Source organism: Oncorhynchus masou, unplaced genomic scaffold (assembly GCF_036934945.1).
Source record: "Oncorhynchus masou masou isolate Uvic2021 unplaced genomic scaffold, UVic_Omas_1.1 unplaced_scaffold_8288, whole genome shotgun sequence".
Taxonomy (NCBI): Eukaryota; Metazoa; Chordata; class Actinopteri; order Salmoniformes; family Salmonidae; genus Oncorhynchus; species Oncorhynchus masou.
Window position 1 is genome coordinate 7,501 of NW_027016530.1, and position 5,362 is coordinate 12,862.

Below are 5,362 nucleotides of genomic sequence, written 5' to 3' on the forward strand. Positions count from 1 at the left end.
TAGCAAAGTTCCCTCTAAGTGTGCAGCTCTGTTCCCTCTAAGTGCGCAGCTCTGTTCCCTGTAAGTGCGCAGCTCTCCCGGGAATGCCGAGGAGAAGAAATAGAGAAGCAACGAGATTGAACTTCACTCAACTTTCTAGAGATTTCCCCCTTAGGTAACACGATCAGCGTTTCCCTTTACTGTGGGAATTGTGATCGAATCAACGCAATATTAGCTACTTTCAATGCAACACACCGAAACAAAACAAACTATCCAAGACTTAGTATGCAAAACCAACTATGCAAGAGATTTTGTTGAAAGCAGAACGCATCGGAGTAGGATTCAATTGCATTGACACACAGGACTCAGTCCGTACTCTACACAGACTGGTGCAACCTAACCAAGATGTGCTTGTTTTCAGATCAAAGTGAGAATTGCATGTAGCCACATGTGCACATGTGGTTCATTTCCTTTATTAGTTAGTGAGTTATTAGTCCAGTTATAGATCATTTGTAGTCAGCAATGGGGGAGTGATTGTTTCCTACAAGAGCACAAAACATGTACATTTCTAGACATCTTTCAAAAGCCAGTCAGGTAAAGAGCTTGTTTTTTTGTCTTAAAGCGAGTCAGGTAAAGAGCTTGTTTTTTTGTCTTAAAGCCAGTCAGGTAAAGAGCTTTTGTTGTTGTCTTAAAGCCAGTCAGGTAAAGAGCTTGTTTTTTTGTCTTAAAGCCAGTCAGGTAAAGAGCTTGTTTTTTGTCTTAAAGCCAGTCAGGTAAAGAGCTTGTTGTTTTGTCTTAAAGCCAGTCAGGTAAAGAGCTTTTGTTGTTGTCTTAAAGCCAGTCAGGTAAAGAGCCTGTTTTTCTGTCTTAAAGCCAGTCAGGTAAAGAGCTTGTTGTTTTGTCTTAAAGGGGCGGTGTTGTATTTTGATAGGCTTGAATAAGCTAAGTCGCCAATAGGCAGAGAGTAGCATAATGCATCTGATTCTCTGTAATACTGGTATGGGAATAATGATGCATTTTATTTAGTGAAGTGGTTTCTTGCATCAAACAGCACAACAATATTTTCAGGTTAATATCAAGACCTGCATGTTTATTTTTCCAAAGTCATGGATTGTAGGCCAACATTGAACACCACACATTGGCTGCTATTGTACAGCCTCAGTGTTCACAGTAAATGTAAATGTTCACATCGCTCAGCCTCAGTGTTCACAGTAAATGTAAATGTTCAGATCGCTCAGCCTCAGTGTTCACAGTAAATGTAAATGTTCACATCGCTCAGCCTCAGTGTTCACAGTAAATGTAAATGTTCAGATCGATCAGCTGTTATGCACTTGAGTGAAGACCCAAAAGCGGTTTAACAGAAACAGAGTTCCTTTAATGAGAAAACAGGAATGGCATAGATCCTCTTCCGACGTTGTCAATGGCACAATAGACTACCCGCAGAGAGGGCGACAAATGAAACATAAAGTCCCTCTGATGAATAGCTGGGTAGCGGCGACAGGCTGCAGGTCGCTCGGGTCGGTGCGGGTCACAGAGGAACGGTGGTACCTGATCACACGTAGCATCATGATGAACTGGACACAGTGCAAACGAAAGACAGTTAGAAGTGTACAGGATGCACCTGCCAGGCAGACTCCGACAGGATAGGACTAGGAGGAAGCAAACGAGACGATAGCTTGCTTCTGGCATGAGAAACACAAACGAGAATCTGACACCGAAAGTAGCAGGAACAGAGAGAGAAATAGAGACCTAATCAGAGGGAAAAAAGGGAACAGGTGGGGAAAGGGTGAACGAGCTAGTTAGGGGAGATGAGGAACAGCTGGAGAAGGAGAGAAAGAGAAGGTAACCTAATAAGACCAGCAGAGAGAGACAGAGTGAAGAGAAAGGACAGGAACAGACATAATAAGACATGACAGTACTCCCCCACTCACCGAGCGCCTCCTGGCGCACTCGAGGAGGAAACCTGGCGGCAACGGAGGAAATCATCGATCAGCGAACGGTCCAGCACGTCCCGAGAGGGAACCCAACTCCTCTCCTCAGGACCGTACCCCTCCCAATCCACTAGGTACTGATGACCACGGCCCCGAGGACGCATGTCCAAAATCTTACGAACCCTGTAGATAGGTGCGCCTCGACAAGGATGGGGGGGACGAGCGGGGCGCGAAGAACGGGCTTAACACAGGAGACATGGAAGACCGGGTGAACGCGACGAAGATATCGCGGGAGAAGAAGTCGCACTGCGACAGGATTAATGACTTGAGAAATACGGAACGGACCAATGAACCGCGGGGTCAACTTGCGAGAAGCTGTCTTAAGGGGAAGGTTCTGAGTGGAGAGCCATACTCTCTGACCGCAACAATATCTAGGACTCTTGGTTCTACGCTTATTAGCGGCCCTCACAGTCTGCGCCCTATAACGGCAAAGTGCCGACCTGACCCCTTCCAGGTGCGCTCGCAACGCTGGACAAAAGCCTGAGCGGAGGGGACGCAGGACTCGGCGAGCTGAGATGAGAACAGCGGAGGTTGGTACCCGAGGCTACTCTGAAAAGGAGATAGACCGGTAGCAGACGAAGGAAGCGAGTTGTGGGCGTACTCTGCCCAGGGGAGCTGTTCTGACCAAGACGCAGGGTTACGAAAAGAAAGACTGCGTAAGATGCGACCAACAGTCTGATTGGCCCGTTCGGCTTGACCGTTAGACTGGGGATGGAAGCCGGACGAGAGACTGACGGAAGCCCCAATCAAACGGCAAAACTCCCTCCAAAATTGAGACGTGAACTGCGGGCCTCTGTCCGAAACGACGTCTGACGGAAGGCCATGAATTCGGAAAACATTCTCGATAATGATCTGAGCCGTCTCCTTAGCAGAAGGGAGCTTAGCGAGAGGAATAAAATGAGCCGCCTTAGAGAATCTATCGACAACCGTAAGAATAACTGTCTTCCCCGCTGACGAAGGCAGTCCGGTGATAAAATCTAAGGCGATGTGAGACCACGGTCGAGAGGGAATGGGAAGCGGCTCCGAGACGGCCGGCAGTGAGGAGAGTTTCCAGATTTAGCTCGCGCGCAGACCACCAAGCGCGGCCAACTGGCGCTGCGTCACGCTCCCTTGGTGGGCCACCAGAAACGCTGGCGAATGGCAGCGCACCCCGAACGCCGGGTGGCCGGGGCTAACTTGGCAGAGGCCCACTGAAGAACGGCCAGACGAGTAGGAACGGAACCTAACAAGGTTCTCCAGGACAAGCTCTCCGCGGCGACGGAGGTGAGTGAGTGCTTGCTTACCTGCCTCCTCACTCCCCAGACAGTCAACCTCGACAACACGCCCTCAGGGAGAATCCCATCGGGGTCGGTGGAGACCTCAGAAGAACTGAAGAGACGAGATAAAGCATCAGGCTTGGTGTTTTTGCTTCTCCGACGATAAGAAATAACAAACTCGAAACGAATTAAAAACAGAGCCCAACGAGCCTGACGCGCATTAAGTCGTTTGGCTGAACGGATGTACTCAAGGTTCCTATGGTCAGTCGAAAACGACAAAAGGAACGGTCGCCCTCCAACCACTGTCGCCATTCGCCTAGGGCTAAGCGGATGGCGAGCAGTTCGCGATTACCAACATCATAGTTACGTTCCGACGGCGATAAGCGATGAGAGAAAAACGCGTTAAGGATGGACCTTGCCATCAGAGAGGGAGCGCTGAGAAAGAATGGCTCCCACGCCCACCTCTGACGCTGGCCAACCTCAACAACGAACTGTCTAGAGATGTCAGGTGTAACAAGAATAGGTGCGGATGTAAAACGATTCTTGAGAAGATCAAAAGCTCCCTGGGCGGAAACGGACCACTTAAAGCACGTCTTAACAGAAGTAAGGGCTGTGAGGGGAGCTGCCACCTGACCGAAATTACGGATGAAACGACGATAGAAATTCGCGAAGCCAAGAAAGCGCTGCAGCTCGACGCGTGACTTAGGAACGGGCCAATCAATGACAGCCTGGACCTTAGCGGGATCCATCTTAATGCCCTCAGCGGAAATAACGGAACCGAGAAAAGGGACAGAGGAGGCATGAAAAGTGCACTTCTCAGCCTTCACATAAAGACAGTTCTCTAAAAGGCGCTGGAGGACGCGTCGAACGTGCTGAACATGAATCGGGAGAGATGGTGAAAAAATCAGGATATCGTCCATGTAAACGAAAAAAAAAATGTTCAGCATGTCTCTCAGGACGTCGTTAACCTCTTACACTTATGGTGGCGCTATTTCATTTTTGGAAGAAAAACGTTCCCGTTTTAAACAAGATATTTTGTCACAAAAAGATGCTCGACTATGCATATAATTGCTACTGTTCGAAAGAAAACACTCTGACGTGTCCAGAAATACAAATATCTTCTCTGTGCGTGCCCTTTAACGTGAGCTTCAGGCAAAACCAAGATGACTTGGCATCCAGGAAATGACAAGGATTTTTGAGGCTCTGTCTTTCATGATCTCCTTATATGGCTGTGAACGCAAGAGGAATGAGTCTGCCCTTTCTGTCGCTTTCCCCAAGGTGTCTGCAGCATTGTGACGTATTTGTAGGCAGATCGTTGGAAGATTGACCATAAGAGACCACATTTACCACGTGTCCGCCCGGTGTCCTGCGCCGAAATTGGTGCGCAAAAGTCACCTGCCAGTATTTTTCCATGGGGCACAGAGAGAGAAGCAAGCTTCCATGAACTGCATGTCAATGAAGAGATATGTGAAAAAACACCTTGAGGATTGATTCCAAACAACGTTTGCCATGTTTCGGTCGATATTATGTAGTTAATCCGGAAAAAGTTTCACGTTGTAGGTGACTGCATTTTCGGTTCGTTTCGGTAGCCAGGCGCAATGTAGAAAACGGAACGATTTCTCCTACACACAGACGCTTTCAGGAAACACTGCGCATTTGGTATGTGGCTGGGAGTCTCCTCATTGAAAACATCAGAAGCTCTTCAAAGGTAAATGATTTTATTTATTTGGTTATCTGGCTTTTGTGAAAATGTTGCGTGCTACATGCTACACAAAATGCTATGCTAGCTTTGCATACTCTTACACAAATTAGTCAATTTCTATGGTTCAAAAGCATATTTTGAAAATCTGAGATGACAGTGTTGTTAAGAAAAGGCTAAGCTTGAGAGCAAACGCATTATTTTAATTTTATTTGCGATTTTCAGAAATCGTTAACGTTGCGTTATGCTAATGAGCCTGAGGCTTAGTCACAATCCCGGATCCGGGATGGGGAGTTTCAAGAGGTTATTAACTAGTGCCTGAAAGACAGCTGGAGCGTTAACGAGGCCGAAAGGAAGAACCCGGTATTCAAAGTGCCCTAACAGAAGAGAAAGGAGACAGGAAACAGACATAATAAGACATGACATCAGCCTCGGTG